This window comes from Mustela erminea, chromosome 18, assembly GCF_009829155.1.
Source record: "Mustela erminea isolate mMusErm1 chromosome 18, mMusErm1.Pri, whole genome shotgun sequence".
NCBI classification, from domain to species: domain Eukaryota; kingdom Metazoa; phylum Chordata; class Mammalia; order Carnivora; family Mustelidae; genus Mustela; species Mustela erminea.
The window spans coordinates 59,057,849-59,077,837 of NC_045631.1; the positions used below are offsets into that span (position 1 = coordinate 59,057,849).

General features: G+C 59.8%; 1 protein-coding gene across 7 annotated transcripts in view; it reads right to left on the reverse strand.

Annotated features, from left to right (window-relative positions):
* Positions 1–19,989, reverse strand: part of RBFOX3 (RNA binding fox-1 homolog 3) — a 397,113-nt gene that overhangs the window by 164,475 nt on the left and 212,649 nt on the right. For all 7 annotated transcript variants that reach the window (XM_032320550.1, XM_032320543.1, XM_032320549.1 and 4 more), the window contains exon 3: positions 17,613–17,720. The gene's annotated coding sequence lies outside the window, so the exon portion shown is untranslated. The remainder of the gene's footprint in view (positions 1–17,612; positions 17,721–19,989) is intronic.

Consider the following 19,989-nt stretch of genomic DNA (forward strand, 5'->3'; position numbering starts at 1 on the left):
CTGCAAAATAGCCCCATGTCGTTGTCCTCTCAAACTTGCTCAGAACGCTCTGCCCAGAACCTGGCCCTAACATGGTGCCCTGGGACCCTGTGTTGCGGGATCAGTTGTGTGTCCTGGGGTTCTGAGACTCAGACTGGTTTCTGCCATGCTCTGTGCGGCCCTGGGCCATCTACCAGGCTAAGCTGCTGAAGGCTGCAGGAGGCGGGTGGGGGACAGAGATGGGCCAGGCCAGTAGTGGGAACACGAGACCAGTGACTCCGTCTCACTCACTGAGCCTCAGTGTTCCCATCGAGAAAGGGGAGAGGCACCAGCTGCCGCCTGATCGCCGGCCATGCAATCTTTCCAAAGCACATCCAGGTCCTCCTGCCAAGCCCCGACGAAGCACCAGGTGAGCGTCTTGGCCCGGACCCCAAACTGGTATGTCCACCTGTCCACTCACCCTCCCGCCTACAAGGATCCCAGACTCAGCACGTCTAGAACCACGTCCCTGAGAGCCAGCCACCCAACCTGCCGCTTACTCTCCGCGCGTGACCACAGCCACGGGGAGCGTCTGAGACCCGTGTCTTCCTCTCACACCCCACTCCCGACCCATCAGCAAACACTCAGGGGTCCACCTTTGAAACAGATATGGAATGCCACCTTCTGTGGCCTCCACTGGGACCCCCACAGGCCCAGCAAAAGCTCCCCACCTGGTCAAGCTGCTTCCGATCTGGCCCATGACTCACCGTCAGGTCCCCACAACAGCCAGCGTAACACACCGAGTAGCACGACGTCCTTGCCAGAACGCCTGCGCGACCCCCGACCCCCACGTCACTCAACACCAGGGCAGAGCGCTCGGGGGACGGGGGGGGGGCGCCCGACCTAGCCCGCCCTCCTCCCTCCCTCTGTGGCTGCGTGCCCGCGGCGCCCTGGTCCACCGTCGGGTCTGTGCTCGCATGTCCCCTCGGCGAGACCTGCTCACCTCTTTATTTCCCCTGCTTTCCTCTCTCCCCGCCTTCCTCCCCCCGGCATAGGACTACGTGTCCCCTGTCTGTGCCACGGGCGTTCCTGGACCCCCAGCACCTACCACGGGTGCTGGGACAGGAGCTGGGCGCCACAGAACACTCACAAGGGAAAGGAAAAGGTGCCCCCCAACAACCCCCCGCCCCGCTCCAGGGAGGTCTGATGGGGAAATGAAAGCCTGCAAAACATAGAAAGGCGACAGGTGCAGACAGGTGCACACAGGTGCAGACAGGTCTGCCAGCCCAAGAGAGTCCCCCCCGACCTGTCTTCCCGGAAGTGTGACTGCAGAGACGCTGCCCCCACCCCTCACCCTTGGTCTCCTGCAGCCGCGCTTCCGGCCCCTCCATTCTGGTCAACTGCTGTCCCGAGACTCCCCAGCCACAGAACGTCCTTATTTACAGCGCCCTCCATTTCCGATCACTCCCTCCCCCTCAAGCTCTGGGGGCCCCTGGGGGCCCCGCTCTCCAGCCCGTGTCCGCTTGCTCCTTCTGCTTCCCTGGCCTCCGTCTTTGCCTCGCCGGCCTTCTCAGCCCACGGCTACACTCCACCAGCGCATTTCATTCACCTCGTGTTTCAGCTCCCCCTGATTTGATGATGACTCCAGACCCATGGGTCTGACCGTACACCCTCCCTGATGTGAGTGCATCAGAGAGAGAGAAGTAGCATGTTCTGGATAAGAAACACCTCACAGAAGGCACGATCCTGAGGGAGAGCAGCTTGAGCTAGAAACGGAGCTGTTTGGTGTGGACAGAATGCCAGCAGCAGAATGAGGCCGGGGACGGGGACGAGGGTGCCAGGGAAGGTGTGGCCCTCAAGGGAGACGGGTGACGTCCACCCTGGGCATCTCCCATCGCTTTCACATCTGGGAAATTACTCCATCACAGCTGTGCTCTCCAGCCTTCTGCTGCCCATCACGGGCCCAAAGAAACCCCATCAGAGGCAGAGAGAGGGGCTTCTCTGGTGGGTCTGGCACAGCGTCTCCCCCACCTGTGGTCTCTGGCCCGAGTCATCAGCTCGAGCCATTCTGGAGCCCTTGCCGGCCCAAGGCTCTGTCCCTTCAAGGTTGAGAAGCTGAAGGCACGGCATGGCGAGGCCCGTGGAGAGCTCTTGAGGACGAGGCTCTGTGTCTCCCCTGGAGGTGGACAGGGAGGCAGGGACCAGTGTCACTGACCACTGGGCACAGAGACGCCGCGGCCCTGCCGACCCTCAGCAGCCCGCAGGGAAGCTGACGCTGCTGCCCCCGGCCATGAGCCCCCGCCTTCACTCCCGGCCACCCAGACTTGAGGCCCCCAAGAGCACCCCCGTCTTTTCTGTTCCCTCTCTCCTTCCCTCCCAGGGGCCATTCTTCTCCACAAACGACTGTAAGCCCTGGCCCAGCTCCCTGGCTCAGGGGACGGGCCTCCCGGGTCCCCTCCTTTGGAGTCATCTTTACAACTGCCTCCTGGCTCTCAGCCTCTGGTTTAGAGCTTCCCCCAGAAAGTGGTGTATTTTATCTTTATGTGTCAGGATTTATATAAAAAGGGGATAGTTCAACTCTAAATGTAATGAGTTGGAAGAACAGCTCTCTGGTGGCTTTCTCCAGTGAACACGGCATCAATAACATTGATTGCTAAAAATAACTAATAACCCTGGGCTGGGGGTGGCCGGGGACTGCTCCAATCCCACTCTAGAAGGGATATGCAAGCAAAGCAGGATCCTGCCCTAAGTACAGGCCCCCTTCCCCCCAACAGGTGCGTTCCCGGAGGAGCTCAGCCTGAACACAGGAGGAGACACACAACCCCAGTGTGTGCAGATGGCGGCCAGGACCTTCCAAGGCCCTGGGGTTGCCTAGGGGTCAGGTGGGGAGAGCCTTGCCCTCCTCTGGGGAGAGGTGCATGATTCCTTGTGTCGTACCCGAACCACAGGCTTCCTGAAGGGCAGCGGCGGCAGGGCCCACGTCGGGTCTCTGCCTCGGTCGGACGCACCTTTCCGCATGCGCTTGTCACGCGATGCTTATCCTTGACGCTGTCACGGGAGGGGTCCCGAGCACAAGCAGCCAGTGAACGAAATCCAGTGTGGACACGAACGCCCCTCGCTGACGCCTTCTGAGCTCAGGCCCAGGGAAAATAAAGGACGTTGAGGCTGAAGGTTTGCCCAAATCAGAGAAGCTCCAGTTTTTGACGCGGCAGGTGGACAAGCACGTGCACCTCACTTCACCCCTAGAGGCTCCTTTTCTGGGTTTGGTGATGAGTGGATGGAAAGGCTCTGCCATACATGCAAAGTCAGCTCGCCTGTGCCCTCAGCTCTGGCCACTCTGCCCTTGACAATGCTGGCCACCTTCTCCCAGAAACGGCCAGTGGGTTTAGACAGGCACTGGGGTGAGGCGGGTCAGCTCGGTCCACACAACTTCTTGTGTTTCTGGAAGGACGTTGCACCTAAGCTCTCCTAACGCCCCTGCCCGGCCTCCCCAGGCTGCAGGAGAAGCGATGAGCTGGGGAGGAGCTGAGGACCGGGGGAGTGGCGGGCCGCGGCACAGAGCCAGCTCGCGGTTATGGAAAGGGGCTCTTCAGCGAGCCCCAAACGAGTCTAAGTTAATAGAGAAGGAATAATGTGTTTTAAAATAAATAGCAGAACTGTCAGCTCTGATGGCCAGGGCAGTAAAGCATACGGTCACCGGAGTCCCTTTGTGAGGTTATTTTCTGTTTTGTGTGTGTCCTGGGCACAGGGCAAGAGCCACGGCTCTCTCGGCCGCGAAGCATTTTGGATTCTGGGACAGCTTCGTCGGCTGAGTCGGAGCATGGGCAGTAAGGAAGCTGCTGTGGGGTTGCGTTCGGTGGCTCACGTGCCTGCAGTTAAATAGCGGAGGTGCGGCACTACGCACAAGGTAGGGGAGTCCCCTGAAGCGCCTCAGGAAAGCTCTTGGTCAGGGAGGCTCCTCCCTCGCTGGGCGGGAGGAATGGGGCCGAGGGCACAGCCCAGAGCCCTGGGTGGTTAGGGCAGCCCCTCAAAACTAAGAGCCCCACGTGGCATCAGTGATGAGACCTGCAGAGCCACAGCGGCTCACATCCTGGGCAGGCAGGACCGAACTATCTCTGAAGGCTCCTCTGATCTCTGTTCTCAGGGGCCAGCGGGAGTGTAGGGGAGCCCCTGCACGCACAGATCACAGTGGGAACCTGGCCCTTTCCCCTGGCCACTCCCAGAGCCTTTCTGGATGGCCCCATGTGGTTCCTCTATGTTCAGGAGGAAGAAAGTGGACTGCCTTTGCAGGCTGGCCGAGGGAAACTGGGACAGTGTGTTACTTAGGAAGTCTCACATAGAGACGTCACCATGCAGCAAAACCTTGGACTTCACAATGCTCAGCCTCACTCCCGGGCTGGAGACATGGACTGGACCATCACAAGCTCCCACAACCTAGTGAGATTCTACAACTTAGAATCCCCAAGGCCAGACACTAGAGCCCCACCATTGATTCCCAATCCCTCATTCAGAGGCTTGTGTTGGTGACCAGTTGTCTGGAATTGTTCTGTTTTGTTACGAATCTTCTAATAATCATGTCAAGAGAAGAAGGGGGGAGGGTTTGTTTAAAAGCCAGAGGGAGCCAAGAGTTCAAGTGACACCAGGACACAGCAGAGGACAGGTGTGACCAGGAGAGAAGCGAGGGGACGGAGGTCAGCGTGCACCCTTCTGAGAGCCAGAGAGCCCCTGCTGGGCTCTATCTCGACCCTCCGTGCCCCGCTGTGATGGAAGCAAGTGCAGGACACAGAGGCTGTCGCCAGCCCCTGGCGGGGCCCCAGCACAGAGAAGGGGCTAAAAGACAGCAGTTGAAGGAAGGAATTAAAATGTTAGTCTACAACGATGACATATTTATGCCGACACTGGCGCTTGGCACTGTAGACACACACACACACACACACACACACACTCCCCACACTCTGCCCCTGGAAGTGTTCGATGCTGCAGAGGGGAACGCTGGGCTGCTCTTCCTGGATAATGAGAGAACAGCGGTATGCCAAACGCTTAGAACAGATCCGTTTGCTTTCTTTCCTCCGCTGAATTCTGCCACCAGAGACCTCTAACTATTGTATTCTGATTCCACCACGGAGAAGCTGCATCTGGGGGCGGGGTGGCGGTAGAAATCACCCGCTCTCTTTATGTTAGCAAAGTAAGAAGCAAAACAGACTTCATTTTGGAATCCGGCCTTTCTTTTGGGAGTTGGTAGAAGAGACCATTCCTCCCGGAGGCCTTGCTATGGCTTTATGGGGCTTTAGATCTACTCCCTCCGCCCCCCACCCCTGCCAAAAGCAGGCCCCTAGAGCACTTGCTTGGCTAGAATATCAGACACAGAGGTCTCAGAAGCCTCTTCTCTTTTACACGGCTGCTATTATTAAAGCCATATGTTTACACTATAGTTCACAGTTTTTCAAGTCCACTTAAAGCTACTGTCTCATTTGGTCCGTTCCAACAGTCACAAGGTTGGCGGGGGAGGTCTCATCACATCCATTTTATAGGTGAGAACACTGAGAACATGGGGAGGCAGTGACCTGTCCAAGGTCACGTGGGAGCCGCAGAACTGTCCCAGGTCCTTGCCTGCTGTCTCTCGTTAACCTGCTGCTTTGGGAGTGGGGGTGGGGTGACAGACAAGTGTGGGATTGTGCTGCAGCCTTGGGAAGCAGTAACACAGCCTCACATGTGGTCACCTGTCCAGCTACCGGAACAGGTAAGTATTCCCATTGAAGGCTACTGGGCTCCCCAGCCACAGCTGCATACTTGCCTCCTACAGCTGGGAATGCAGGGCTAACTAACCAAGCCAGCTTTCTACTCCCCTTCAATACATGACGACATTTTCTTAACAGCTTCTCCACCCCTAAAGCCCCTTGGCAGAATCTCGGACTGGAGGGCAATTTATCAGCTTATACTGGGCACACCGACCACCGAATCCCGGGGCCAAGCAGCTGGGTCCTACTCTAGCCAATGCCTTCACTTAGGGAGAACAGGGAAAGGTTCAGCACCACGGACAGTGGCCGGCAGGTGCCTGGAGCTACCGCTTCCTCCACCCCTGGCGTTGGTGACAGGGCCCCAGCTCATCTCCGCCCGCCCCCTGCCTCCAAACACAGGGCACTCATTTATCACCTGGAGACAGCAGCCAGTGCCTCTGTACGCTCACGCCACTGCCGATCCGCCTTCATCAAATTCAAAACATGATTGCTTGTCGCTGGTTTTAATTCATTTCCCCACCAACCCTCCATTTGAGTAACGTCCTAAGTTTTCTTCCTCAGGAGGAAGAGGGTCTCCCCTGGCGGTGGGTAGGAAAAGCCCAGGGCCCAGTCCAAACAGCCTGGTCTTCCCCCGAGATAATGACGTGCAGAAGGCTTGCGAGGAGCCCCGTTTATCTTTCCGATGGCGCTTGGTCCGTGCTGGGGGCTGTGAGAGAGGACAGCCACCGTGGGGTGTGCTCAGATTCGGGGATCCTCTCAGAGGCTACGGTTTGCTCTGGCGCCCGTGGCGAGGGCCCACGAGGCATGCCATATGCAGATAAATTCTGCCGTGTGCGTGCTCACTAAATCCACCGTGCTAGAAATGCATTCGGAGGCAATCCTGCCTGCCCACAGCAGATTTCCCAGATCCTGGCAACTGGAGCATGTTAGAGACGAGATACAGCTGCCAGGTCTGATTTCTTAAATCAGGATTCGTTTTATGGGGAGGGCAAGAGGAAAAAAACTAATGCACAGCCTGGCGAGGGGAGGGAGGGAGGGTGGGAGTGATGCCTGCCGCCTTGGCCTCTCTGTACATTTTGGACGGGAGCCAATTCCTTTCCAGCAAGTGGCTTCCAGCTCAGGAAAGGGGGAGGGGCTTCCCACGGGCAGCCTGGCTCCGAACTCCAAACTGTGGGGTCTGAGCGTGAGCGAGGTAAGGTGCTGACGGAAGGAACAGAAGTTGCTGGTTGACGATTTGTGTTGTTTTCCCAAGTCTCAGCCATTCATTCTTGCTGGTTCCCACTGGGTTTCCCGCCCCCCCCCCCCCCCATGCCTCGCAGCAGCTACTAGGGACCCGTGGACGCAACAGCCGCTGGGGGCCCAGCTCAGGAGGTACTATGGCTCCTCTGCACCCTGTCAGTGCTTTCTGGGAGTGCTGGGCTGCGTGGGGTGCTGGGGCACCTCTGGGAGCGTCTGTCTGTCTGCCTGTGGCGGGGCGGTGGGACGGGCAGCTATCTCTAAATAACGGTGAGGTTTTACATACTAGATGTGCGAGCGTCGTCCCCAGCGTGGACGGCCAGCTCTGTTCCTCCACTTCTCAATTACAGCTTGTGGGGGGGGTGGGGGTGGGGGGTCGAGAAGGGGCTGGAGGAGGGCAGAGGCAGACATGAGACGAATTAGAGAGACTTTTGTTGCGCTTAATATCAATTCATTTCGCGACTGCTGACACAGCCAGATTCCATAGCCCAGAATTTATGGGGCTCCCCAGTGCGCAGACGCACAGACTCAAACAGAAAATACAAAAGAACTTTTAAAAAATGACCTGCCATCAGCAAGAAAAAAATTTTTAAATTTTAACCCCCCCCAAAAGCCACCAAAGTCACACACACACACACACACCCCACAATCTGATTTTGATTTTCTTATTGGTTTAGGTCACTTAATCTCATTATGTAATAATCACATCATTTGCCAGCGTCAAGCCCTGTTTCATTACGTTATGGGCAGACTTTATATTAGATACACACGCAAAAGTGATTAGCATAATGAGCAGGTCAGCAAGGAATACACTGAGGGAAGGGCAGAGCCCCTGACCTGAAGGACAGTGGTCGCCCCTCGGTGCCCTCCCTAGGGACCTGCGCTCCCAGGACATGGCAGAAGACTCCATGCCCAGACCAGGGGGTTCTTCCGTAGCCGCCTTACTACAGCCCTCCCTCCCCTGCTCTCCCTCCCCCTCCCTCCTCCCCCCTCCTCCCTCCCTGCTCTCTCCCCTGTTTCTCCCTGTATCCCCTCCCCCTTCCCCGACCCTCCCCTCCCCCTCCCCCTCCCTCTGCTCCTCCCCCTTCCCCTCTTGCTCTTCTCTCCCTCTCCCACCGGCGGTGCTGCTTTCCTGATTTCAGTTAGTGTCTCTCTTTCTATTTGTTCATCTTCTTCAAGTGCCCTCCAAGGCACACTGCCCTCCCCGTCTTGTGTCTTGTGCTCTACAGTTCCCTCTCCTCTGCTGAGCAGCCATGCCTGGATCCAAGGCCTCCTGGGCGGGAGGGCTGAGATCACACAAGAGACGAGTGACAGCGGCTCTCGGCAGCCCTCGGACACCCTGGACCACCTCTGGGAGATTGGGCAGTGGCACTTTCCGTGGCCTCTGTGGGCTCTGGCCTCTCACGGCCAGCTTGTCTGTATTCTGGGCGCCCTTCACCTGCCCGGAAGCTGGCACTTGGAGGGGAAGGAGAGCCTCGTGCTGGGGGCAGGGTCCTCTCCTGCACCAGCAGGTGCGACCCGCCCCTCCAGGGCCCTGTTGCTTCCTGGGCCATCTCCATTGCATCAGGGAGACACTTCCCAAACACATCCAGTAGCTCTGGGGGTCCTCGGGTGCAGGCTGGGCTCTGATCCCCGTGAGAAAAGCAGAGACGCAGAACCAACCCACAGAGGAGCAGAAGGGCTGTCCTCCGGCCCCATGCCAGCCATGGAACACGGCGGGATGTCCTCTTCGGGAATGTGGGGGTTTATTCACAACGGACGTGACCAGCCACGCTGAGCAGCGCACAGACTCCCGCCTGCCGGGGAGTGGGGGACCACAGGAGTAGACAGGGTACCTCTGTGGCCCAGCACACTTCCTCACCCTCCAAATGCCCTTAGACATTTTCTGGAGAGTTGAGTAGAGAAGCCGTTTGTGGTATTACCTGAAGGGTCACATTAGAAAAACGAAACGAAACAGTAAGCATGCGGATCGTGAAACAAATCACGTGTCTGGGAATGTGCTGGTGTCCGTGTCCCGTCCCTGAAGCTCCTCCCAGCGGAGAGCTCACCACCAGGCAGCTCTAGAACGCGTCTGGGTGAGGCACCGGACCCCGCCGTGTTACAGCGAACCGGCACTGAGAGGAAGAGGTGGGGAGGCTTATTATAAGGCAGCCCGGGGAACAGGGAATGTGTCCTCTGGGAGAAGGAAAAGATCCCGGGGATTAGCTACTCCGGTGGTAGGCCACTGAGAAGCACCACACGGCACAGGAGCCACGTCTGCATTCCACGAGAGCATTCCTGGGTGCCCAGACGGCACCAGGCACTGGGAGGGTCTGGGTAGGGGACAAAGGTGAGTGGTCGCTCCTGCCCCCTTCTCCGCTCCCTCTGGAGAAGCCAGGCCAGGAAGCACGGCACCACTCTGTGCCTGCTGAGCCCAGGGCCAAAGGGATGCCTGAGAAGCAGGGAGGTGGGCAGGGGGAGAGCCAGAAGGGCTTCACGGAGGGGATGTCCTGGTTGAGTATCGGAGGACAATGAGCTGTTTAAGGAGACAAGGGAACAGTGAGAGCAAAGGCACAGAGGAGAAGCCAATGCTTCACTTGACAGCAGCCCGGAGAGGTCCTGCTGTCACCAGGGGAGTCCTTCCTGGAACCTGGCCCATACCAGGTGGCTTGGGCGACGGAGACTCACCTGTTCACGTCTCCGCCCTGCACTCACGCACCCTGAGAGTGGCTTGTGGGGGCTGGCCGGAGGGGGCGGGGGAAGTGGAAGAGGGTGAGGTCTTCCATGGAGGCTGAGATACCCTCTGACCTGAGGCCACACAGCATTGACCTTGGTGGCGGGAGAGAAGGAGGAAACAGACTGTTCTGGCGGATCGGTGAGGGCTGGGGTGGCTTCATCCGAGCACCAGCGCCTGCTGACTGCAAGGCTCAGAGGCAGGAGGGCACACGTCTGTAACTGGAAAGGCTTGTCTGGATTCAGCATCGTTGAAACAGTCCCCGCGCCGGATGCAGCGGGACGCGGGGACACAGGGTGGGCATGGGAAACAAGTGAGTGCATGAAAGGCCACACCCGGGACCAAGGAGACAGGAGGACATGGGGGCACCACTCCTGATGCACACCCAGGGGGACAGGGCCCAGCCGGCCCGGGTACCACACTGGACAGCAGCGGGCCCTGTCGCGGGCTGAATCGTGTCCCCCAAACACACACAGGCAAGACCTGACCCCCAGCATCATGGGGTGCCTGGATTTGGGGGTGGGTCTTTAGAGAGGTGATTTAAGTTAAAATGAGGTGATTGCGGTGGGTGGGGGGAAACAAATCCAATGTGCCCGGTGTCCTTATAAGAAAAGATCGGGACACAGACATGCACAGGGGGACAACTACGCAACCAGGAGACGGCCGTCTGCCCGCCCAGAAGAGGGGCCTCAGAAGGAACCACCCTGCTGCTGCCTCGCCCCGGTCGTCCAGCCTCCAGGACTGGGAGCAAACGTATTTCCCAGGCTGAGGTTTGGGTACGGCAGCCCGAGTCCAGCGCTGCTCCGGGAGCACCGGAAGTCCAGGAGAGCTGGGGCGCATGGAAAAGAAAGCCGGTGACGTCATCCAGAACAGGAAACCCGACGCTGTCAAACCACAGCCCTGATTTCCAGCAAAAGGATCTTTCACTTCTACACGCACAGTAAAGACTTTCACCCCTTGGCATCCATGTGTGGGTAAAATGATTCTAGAACACCCAGGCTGGGGGTCCCCCTGGCCCGCAGCACGGGTGAGCCGTGCACTCGGGGGGCTGACGAGGGAGCGCTCTGGAGGCCATGTCTCGCTGCCACTGACTCCGCACCGGAGGGCTTGGTGGCTGAAGCACGGACTCATCTTGCTTTTTGTTTCCTGAAGAAACAAACGGGTCTCAGGAGAGAACGGCCGGACGTTTCGGTGATTCCTTCCCAGAAGATCCCACCTTTGTGGTCACACAGATTTACACACAGAACCTCCCACAGGGGTTTCGGGGTCGTCAGGATGAAACACGGCCCCCGATTCCTGCACCCACTCCTGGAGAACGAGGCTTTGTTCCCCGCCGCGGACTCTTGGCACCTTGTGGGCCCCTGGACCGTCCCTTCCTCAACCCACCCGCCAGCTGGCTGAACACTCAGTCCCAGCGAGCAGGCGGTCCTGGCTAGAAGCCGCTTCCCTTCAGAAGGGAGCCCGTGGGAGCCCCAGCGGGTGCTTGGGGGTCTCTGGCCTCCCCTCCCCAGTTCCCACAGGGTCATTCTGGACCTCTGCTTCCCTGTGTCATCCATCAGGACGTGGAACCTAGCTGGGTGAGCAGCTAGTAGACACAGAATCTCCCATCAGGACGTGGAACCTAGCTGGGTGAGCAGCTAGTAGACACAGAATCTCCCAGGACGACGTGGAACCTAGCTGGGTGAGCAGCTAGTAGGACATAGAATCTCCCATCAGGACGTGGAACCTAGCTGGGTGAGCAGCTAGTAGACACAGAATCTCCCAGGACGACGTGGCCCCACGAGTCTCACCCAAAGGCAGGAGGAAAACCGCCTGCCATGGACTTGTCTTCCAGATGGACAGCCGCGGAGATGCACCCGGACAGACCGCCTTGGGTGGGGGCGGCCTGCTGCTGAGGCTGCCACCCTGGGCCTGTGGCCCGCGGGTGTGAGGGTGTGCGGGTGTGTGCCTGCGTGTGCACAGTGGAGCACGGGAGAACCCCACAGGAAAGCAGGTTTCCAAACCCGTTTCATTTCCTTCATGTCGAGACAGAGGAACAGACACACACGCTCATGGAGAAGCAGGGCTCGCGGCAGCCGAGAGGCGGGCCGGGCTCTGACGATGGCGGGTCCACGCGGCTCGGCCCTTCGGCTCCCTGGAGTGTCGCTCGGCCTTGAACGGGAGGGAAATCCTGACGCCACGGCAGTGTGAGCGACCCCGGAGGACGTCAGCCAGAGAGGCTGGTGAGGTCTCTGGGGCCTCACTCCCGGGACAGACAGCGGACGGCAGGCGCCGGGGGTCGGGAGTGGAAGGCGGGGTTAGGGACAGCTTTGATTTTGCCGGATGGAGAGAACTCTGGAGGCGGGTGGTGGCGGCTACGCGGCCTCGTGATGTGCCTGGTGCCCATGAACGGCGCACTTACACACGGTTACGGCACTGAATTTTGTTCTGTGTGTTTTACCACAACCCAAAGTGAAGTTCTAGTGGCTGGTCCGATGGCAGTGGGTTAACAGAACTCACTACCGTTAGCATCACTGAAGTTGGTATAGGAGCCCCCACTGCTAAACTGGGCTGGCTTCCAAAAACTATCAAACAGATGACGCAGGCACCCACCACGCTCTCCGGTGTGACGGCACCAGCCCCTCCCGTTCACGGACGACCGTGCTCCCCCCTCCCGCAGACAGCCCGTCGGGAACGTTCTCATCCCACGGCACAGCAGGAGGCATGAAGGTCACCTCACTGCCTGGGATCACTGGCTGGGAGGAGACAGAGCCAGGCCTCGCACTGGGTGCTGCCGGCTCCATCGGGACCCCCGGGCATGTGCTCTGGGAGAAGTAAGTGATGCTGGATTCCAGACCCCACGCACCGTCCAGCTTGCTCTGCTTCCTCAAGCGCTAGTTTTAGGGGAGGGAGGGACAGGGCTGGCGGTCGGCAGGGCACCTTTCAAAGCAAAGTAACTGAACACTAGTAAACATGCCTGAGTGAGGGGTGTTAGTCGGCGGTGATGGGAATGGTCGCTCAGGAACCGGTCGGGGGGGTGGCCGCACCTCATGGCGAAGGTGCAAAAGGCCACTGAATGGTCGGCTTTAAGTTGGCGAATTTCATGTTATATGAACTCAATAGATTATTCTAAAAATATACACATCATATATATATTTTTTTATGTTTATGATTAAACTGCAAATCCCACTTAAGTGGCCTGAAACTGAAAGCAAATACATCGGAAACCTGGGTGGACTGTCCGTCTGGGGCCGTGTGAACGCACGCAGAGCCCTTGCCCGTGAGCGCCGGCTCCCCTGGCCGGGCCCCTGCTCTCCTTTGGGTGGAGACGACTCGTCAGGCAGAGATGCTCAGAGGGGAGGTCACAGCGTCAGGGACGGTGATACCACCCGAAGCCCCTGGTGCCGAGCCGTGGGCGCCAGCTTGCAGCCTGGGATTTGGAGTTTCCAGATCTGGTTTTATTGAAACTCCCCCGAGTCTCTCCTGAGACTTCTCCGTCTCACTGCAGAATGAGTGACGCGGCCGGAGTCACGGACCGCCCTCACCTCGCCAACGGCGACTTCGCCTTATCCTTTACGGGGAAGGGGTCGCTTATTCCCCAGTCATGGCTGCTGGGACCAGGCCACCCGATAAACAGATGAGACTCGTGATGAAGGACATTATCATCGCCTTCCAGCCGACCACGAGAAAAAGCTTCCCAACGTTGTGTGCAGTGCACGCACCTGTGAGCGTGAGCGTGCCCGGGTGTGGGTGTGTGCGTGCTGGCGCGGGCGCCGGGGAGGCGGGGAGGGAGGCGGCGTGGGAGGCGGCGTGAGGCCAGTGTGCTGCCCTCCCTGCATTCGGCCGCGCGCTGGGCTCTCCTGCATCCGAGCATGTCTGAACGCCCCGGAGGAGCCCGTTTATCAAAGAAGCTCGGAGGAGGGGATGTTTGCAGACTCCTTTGTGGTGTGAATAATCATCTCCTAATTCCTATTTGGGAAATTAATCTTCTGGTTTCTTGAAGTGTGGCAGAGAGTTTTGGAAACAGGGTTGAAGGCTAATGCCTGTGCTGGTCCCTGGCAGCACAGCTGCGGGGCTGGGTAGCTGCGTGACGACAGCTCCACGCGGGGAAGGAGCGCGTGGTCGGTGAACACTGGGAGAATCCAGCGGAACGCGCCCCTGAAGGTGCCGGTAGCAAGGACAGCACCAGCGCGCGGTGCGACCCCATCTCTGCGCCATGCACGCAGCGGTGGTTTCCGACCCTGGGACTGTCCCTTCGCTGTCCTGTCTAGACTTTGCACAGATCTATCGCTCACGCCCTAACGAAAAGTTCGCTTTAATTTAAAAAGAAAAGCAATGATGCTAGGGAAGCCTGTAGCCCCTTCTAGCCCCAGGGGAGGAGGAGAACTGAAGGGCCACCCCCTCGCTCCCAGCTCTGACATTCCCTGGAGGCGCGGGGGCTCTCCTGCCCTGAGGCCCAGAGTGCCGCTCCGGGCAGCACTGGGCTCCGCGACCCGTGTCTGACAGAGAAGCAAGTTCTCGCACTTGGCTCCTTCCTCAGACCCTCATGACACAGACACTCTGGGCTTAGGGAGCCAGGACGATGTGGTCCTTGCTCTCCGCCAGTGCCCATGCAATACGGCAGGGCCTCCCGAGGGGGTGGGGTTCGGGGGTTGGGGCCGGGAGTGGGGGGACAAGGCCAGCAGGAGGCAGCTCCCTCCCCCACCTGCAGGCGCCTGGAGCTCAGCTCAGGAAGACACCGCAGGCACAGCGGGAGCTCCCTACTACTTGTCCAGGCCCGGCAGGTGCCCCAGGCACAGGAAGTGTCCCTTTCAGTCTGACGACAGCTGAAGCAGGAGAGCCAGCCCTCAAAGGTCCTGAGTCGGATGCAGAGCAGCCACCACCACCGGCTGTGAGCCCTGGGACGAGCCGGGGGCCGGCAGAGCCCCCTCTCCTTCTCGGCACAAAGAGGAAGGAGCTGGCCAAGACGGTCCCCAGGTCCCCGCCAGCATGGACGTCCCATGGCATCCCACGGGTGTGACATCACGTGACACAGTAGGAGTTCTGACTGTGACGGCACCTTCCTCCTGTTTCCCTCGTGTTTTGGGTCAGGAAAGGATTTTTAAGACGGAAAGTCCTCGCCAGCCCGGAGCGCCCCCATCTCACGCACGTTCACACTCGCACACAGACGTGTCTGGTGTAGACTCCAACCCAAGCACACAGGCAGGTGTCCTTCCTCAGCTTCCCGGGCCTGGGAACCCTGCCTGCAGGCTCCACTCTCCGTGCTGCACAAGCCCCATGCCGTGGAGGCCTGTCGGGCCCCACACCCCACAGCCAGGCCCGCTGTCCCTTCAAGGCAGCTCACGGACAAACCACTTCTGCCCCGCTGAGCTGAGCAAGGGTCAGAAGACCCAGGAAAGTGTGGACGCCGGTGGTGGCCCCTCCATTCCTGGCCCCCAGGGCCTCGTGGGCGGTGGGTGCTGACCCCCACAGGGCGTGTGAGGCTCAGGCAGGGCAGAGGGCAAGAGCCCCCCCAGGAGCTACAGGCCTCCTGATAGAGGGGAGCCACCCCCATCTCCTGTCACAGAGCACCAGAGCGCCAGAGCGCCAGAGCACCAGGGCCCTGCTGTGTGCCCAACACTGGCTGACCATCCATTCACTCCCGCCTTTCATGGTCACTTTTTCTTTACACCCGGCCCCGACTCCCCCAGAGCAGAAACAAAGAAGCCCTAAACTTGTCCACTGAACGACCAGAAAAGTGCGATGCGGAGCTGTCCCGACAGGCCTTGCTCTCGGGTTCCCTGTGCTCCTGTCCTGTCCCCCTTGTCTGCCTGCCCAGGACAGACGGTAACAAAAGCAGGCTCGCTGGCCGCCCCTCCAGCCTGCCCTGAGCTGAGGGGAGGGATGCGGCACCTGGCAACGCTGCTCCGTCTGCTCCTTCTGCCTCTTCCCTGGCTGGGCTTCCTCCCGCTCAGCCAGTGAGGCCGGGGACGCAGCGGGGCGGGCGAGCAGCTCGGAGCTAAATATACTCCGGACAGGGCAGGGAGTCCCCGCTGGGCCGTCATCCAGACTTGAATTCCACTGAGGGGAACTTGTAAAAACGCCTTTCCACCTGTTCAGGCTGAATTCTCTCTCCGCCCCAGGCAAGCAGCCGCCCTCCGAGGACACATGACCCGGCGGTGAGAGCCCAGTGGACCGGCCAGGTGGCCTGCCGCGGACCCCTGTGTCCAGCCCGGGAAGCAGCAGGAGGCCACCCAGGCTCTGCCCTTGTCGGCTGTCCTGCTGGAGCAGCTAGGACAGTCGCACTGCGAAAACCCAGCAACACCGACAAACACCCACGGTCTCACTTCATTTCCCTGGGAGAGAATTTACCCCACATGGGACGAAAGCTCTGCATTGAACTTTCTGGAGCAGCCATGTCCCTGGGAGGGAGCCTCAGCCTGGCCACCAAGGAGCGGGTGGCAGGGACCACGCTGTGCCACTCCCCGCCTAAGGAGCACAAATTCTAGGAGTGAGCCAGCACAGCACCAGGCTGAGAATAAACGAGGCCGGGGCAGAACCATTCCCTGAGCCGAGGGCACGCTGCAGGGTTAGCTGCAAACTCACCAGCCCAGGGGCAGCCTGCACGGCTATGGGGAGTGCCTGCTGGTGCCTTGTGCAGCGGACACTTTGCAATCCAGCTGTGAGCTGACCCTGGGCACACCTGTCCTCAAGGAGCTTCCCTGTCCCCTCCCTGCTCTGTTCCCTGGGAGGCTACTCCCCTCGTGCAGGGGATTCTAACTCAGGGAAGCTGTCCTTGCTGCGATTCTGGGAGGGGTGGGAGAAAGTGCGGAGACAGGCATCTTGTTCAGCAACCGCCCCAGGGCCACGGCCCCTCCTTCTTTTTCATCCTCCAGATGCCCAAGGCCGCGAGCAAAAACCGACGGAGAGATGGCACCAGTGGGTAGGGGAACCAGGAGAGCCAAGGACGCCTCCCTGTCTGCTTCAGCCACCGGATCTCCAAGGCCACACTCGAACCCCCTCCTCTGCCCCACCTGGATGGCAGCCTTCCCCGCCAGCGCCTCCACCGTCCCTGCTGCTGCGTAGCCTAGAGACTTCTCCGACCGTGGTCCAGACGTGCCCGCCAGGCATCGGACCTCTGGGCGGAGGAGGTCAGGCGTGCAAGGAGCCCCGCACCCCTCTGGGCCCTGTCAGCCACCACTCTTGGAGAGTCTGGGAGAGAGTTTGGCCCCAGGCCCTCTTACGGGAGTTTTCTTTTATATTTATTAACCCACTTTCTCTCTTGGCATTCGGAGCCCCGAGGAAGCCTCAGCCAAGGCTATTAATAGGCGGAGGCCTCCCCGGGAGGAGAAGGAGCTCATACCTACAGCACCGGCGCCAAGCATAATAAAGGCTTCTGGGTCTGTCTAAACATAGGCTGTGGCCACGCTGGGGAGCAGAGGGTGGGCCTCGGGGGGCTGAGTGCTGTCTGCCCTGCTGCCCCCCACCTCTATTCCTTGGGCAGGGCTTCTGGACACCTGTGCCAGAGCTGGGCCCTGCTGGGGACAGACCTGGCTGTCGCGCGGAGCCTCCACTCCAGGTCAGGCCTGGTGGGAGACGCCAAGGAAGGGTTTTGCAGAAGAGCATGCAGTATGAACGACTCCTGTAAACAGAGTTTAATAAAAAGGCAGGGAGGGAATTTATGGGCAGCCCAAGGATGATTAAAATTATTTATCTACTTACCTCCCTTGCCGGCTGATCAGTCTATTAATTATCTATTATACACTCGCTGATTTGCATTTTAGTGATGGGACCAAGTAAGGGCAGGTGGAAAACACCCGAGCAGCAGGGGGAGGCGGGGACCCTCCTCTCCACCAACCAGGCACCCAGCCGACACCCAGCGGCGCACTGCCGAGACTGCCGCCCACAGCTGGAAGCCGCCCCCTGCGGCCTCCACCCCCACCCTGAGAAGCCCGGATTCATGAACCAGCTCCGGGGGAGCCAGAAGTGTGAGGAGAAAGGGCACGCACCTGTTTGCCGATGGACAGCTCCGGGGACGGGTTCCCGGCCGGAGGGGCCCGCGGACCCGCTCAGGGGGAAGACTGGCGGGATCTTCCTCTGGCCGTTCTGACTTAACGCTGCATTTGGAAAAGAAAACACGAGAACAAAACCATTTTCAATCTCCAAATATCTGGAGTGCATCAGACACACGCTCTCCCGCGCTCTTGATTAAAAATACCACAGGACAGTGTCATGGGAACGGCGTCTTTGAAACGCCGCAGCCGAGGACGCATCGGGCTGGGAGAAGTTAGCACAAAGCACCTCCGCTCACACCTCAAGGCTCCTGGCCACTCGCTGCTGTCCTGCGGGGAGGCCACCGTGTCAGACTGGGCCCGGGACCCAAGGCGGGGGGCCGTGCCCACGCGGCCTGGCTGGGTGAGCACAGTGACGGCAGGATGGCCTGTGTCGCCTGTTCCCCACACGGGCCCCAGCGCTCCTGTGCGGTCAACAGTGCCTTGTTGGGGACAGGTCGCCAGCATCACCCCGTTACTCATCTGGGTTCCCCAGCCCTGGGCCAGAGTCCAGGGCTGTGGCATTGACCAGGATCTGCAGTCCGTGCAGACCTTGGAGAGTCTATCTAGACATTTAACCTCACGCACCAAAACCTGAACCAGCCAATTCCTTCTTTACCTATGCATCCGCCATCCACCCATCCATCACCCACCGCCCACCTATCTGTCTCTCTCTGTCGCACCCGGGGCAGTGAGCTACAGGTACAGACAGGTGGACCGGTCCATAGCTAGCCAGCTCCCACTGGTTCTGTTTCTCCAGAGAACCATGGCTGACTCAGCACCTCTGGGGCCTCTCGGCTTGCACTTCTAGAGAAGCTGGGCCCCTGAATGGCACAGAAGGGACAAAGGAAGCAGTGAGGGACCAGCCGCCTCGGGGCACCAAGGACTATGGGTCAGGAGCCCAGGGACGCGCTGGCCCCGAGTCCCAGCCCGGCACCAGCATCCCCTCACACCCCACGATCCAGCCCCACGACCAGAGCGGGCTCCCTGGCATTTGCAGGACAGTCGTCCCCATGCCCTGTCCTCCATGCCCTGCCCTGCACCCACCCCCCAACTGGCTGCTAAGTCCCAATGATGTACTAATAACCACAAAGCAAAAGGCCACAGTTCGCGGTGCTACTGCACTGTGACTGCTGACTCGTCCTCAGAATCGATGCGCAGGGTTCTGTGTGCGCGGAGAGGTGGGGCTGTGTCCCCGGAGCTGACGCAGAGCCTCCCGGAGTCCGGCCCACCCGGAAAAGTCCCAGAGACAAAGGAGCGCAGGAGAGTGGGGCAGGGAGACAGAAACTGAGCGGGTCTCCAGAAGGGGGACTGGAGCGCTCAGTGGCCCCATCCTGAGTCCAGGCTGGGTGGTAAGGACACCAAAGGGCTCAGCCTGAGCTCCTCTGCCCGGGACAGGGCGCGGCGGGGGTGGGGCAGACCGCACTCTGGAGAGCAGGTGCAGATGGCAGCTGGCTCTCGGGGCACAGGACCCTTCCCGGGACTGGGACATGCCATGTGTCCCAAGTAGCTCACCAGGCTCAGGCCAGGAAACCCTCCAGCTCATGAACTTGAGATTTTATTGGCTTAATAAACCGAGTTGTTGCTGCTGCCTGGTCCTCCTCGGGCCCGAGCAGGAGCACACGTGAGGGTGGGTGTGCTCTGCTGGGGCTCCAGCCTTGCCTGGAGAGGAGGGCAGCGGGACGGACAGGCCAGGGGCTTAGGACAGTAAAGGCTCCCGGAACCTTCTTCCAGTGACCCTGGAGGCAAGCAACTACACACGGGTACACCCCAGACCTGAGCCCAGGGAATCTGGCACAGGGTGGCTTGTGACTGCCACCTAGTCCCTGTCCTTGCAACAGTGAGCCGCTGGGTGACTCAGTTTCCCCATCTGCTGTGTGAGCTCTTTCATGGCTACGGCCTCCGTGCACAGCCCCAGGAGACCCTCCACAGCCCACTGCGGCAGGATCATCAACGAGGGTAAGGTGGGTGTTCTTGCCCCCAGGACTGGTTCAGCAAAGTGCCAGAGAGGGGACAGGAGCCCACATCTCCAGCCCAGCAGAGGCCCCCAGACCAGGGGACGCCCCTACCCATTCTCCCACCTCCAGGAGCTACCCCGGGGCCGGATGTGAGCATCTCCAGCCTCAGAGGTGAGGCAGGGTTTCTCCTCTGGGCCCTGCGCCCCCCCTTCTAGGTCGGTGCCCCCACATTGCTTCTGGGACCCCAGTCCTACCAGGCCAGCCTCAGGGCGCAGATGGCCAGAGAGCCTCGGAGGGCAGCAAGGGCTCATGCCCCAAACACAGCTGCTCAGCCTTTCACCGTGGAGCCTGTGGGTCAGAACTGCTCGTGAAGAGGG